This window comes from Echinops telfairi, unplaced genomic scaffold, assembly GCF_000313985.2.
Source record: "Echinops telfairi isolate 266 unplaced genomic scaffold, ASM31398v2 ScPeMD7_7404;HRSCAF=8442, whole genome shotgun sequence".
In the NCBI taxonomy this organism is placed as follows: domain Eukaryota; kingdom Metazoa; phylum Chordata; class Mammalia; order Afrosoricida; family Tenrecidae; genus Echinops; species Echinops telfairi.
The window spans coordinates 824883-826019 of NW_022111304.1; the positions used below are offsets into that span (position 1 = coordinate 824883).

The 1137-nt window shown below is 31.6% G+C and overlaps 1 protein-coding gene across 1 annotated transcript in view; it reads right to left on the minus strand.

The window, feature by feature from the left end:
* LOC101651237 (olfactory receptor 6C6-like) overlaps positions 1 to 1137 on the minus strand; it is a 7890-nt gene that overhangs the window by 5808 nt on the left and 945 nt on the right. The gene's annotated exons all lie outside the window — the stretch shown is intronic.

The following is a 1137-nucleotide window of genomic DNA, read 5'->3' on the forward strand; positions in this document are numbered from 1 at the left end:
TGTAACTCTTTACAGGAGTGGAAAACCTTGTTTTTCTGCAGAGGAGCAGCTGGTGATTTTGAATTCCTGGCCTTCCAGGTTCACAGCCCAATGCATAAGCCCTGACACTCCATAGGAGATAGAAAGTTAGCATTGGCAAAGACCACCACAAATTTTGCTGAGCTACATACAAATAAACTGTAGAACCATATAATCGTATGGGGGGTGGAGGGATGTTAATAACTTTATGCCGAGCAAGAGAAGGCAGATATAGAGCTCATGCTGTATGGTTTCTTCTGTAAGGAATTTAAAAGGAAGCAAAATTAATCTACAGGGACTGAGAAAATATCAGAGGGTATGCAGACTGAATGGTGAAAAGGAAATGACTGCGAAGATACAAAGAATGAATTAACATCGTATTTTCATCTTCTCTTTATTGTTACATATGTTTATGCAGTTGTCCATATGTCTTGTTTTAAATGATTGTATGTCATGGCCTATAATATAGACATTAATAACAAACATGATTAAATTTTACACATGCAGAATGTTTTGACTTTTTCCTTTTAAAATTATTTAAATCATTTGAAAGATTCCCAAATTAAAAAAAAGTGTACCGCAAATATAACACTATCATTTGCAGGTCTACGAGAGTTTACACAAATGTAAGCAATTAGAAACAAGACCTGGCGTTCAATTATTTGTACTCAGCACAATAACTGTTAATGGTTACAAATACCATATTATCAATTATTAAACTTTTCCACTTGAAATTTCTTCAATAGAATCTCCATTTCTTTGCAAGTATTACACTTTTGGAGATAACAAATGTAGATATCTTATTGCCTATTTGTCTTTCAAGATCAATATGTGATTGTTCATTCCAGAGGGTTATGCTATCTTTAAAATTAAACAGATTTTCTATCTCTTTCTTCTTATAACACTAATTATATTGTATAACATTTATCAGTTTCTGTGTTTTTCTCAAACTAAAATCTTAGCAATGAAAACTGCTTAAGAGCATATTTAATGCATATTTATCAAAGTCATAGGTATTGCTAGAGACATAAAATTTAACTTGATTAGCAAGATCTAGTTTTACTAAGCATTTAGTACATAAAATATCATTGATGATATTTTTCTAACCAAAGATGAAAT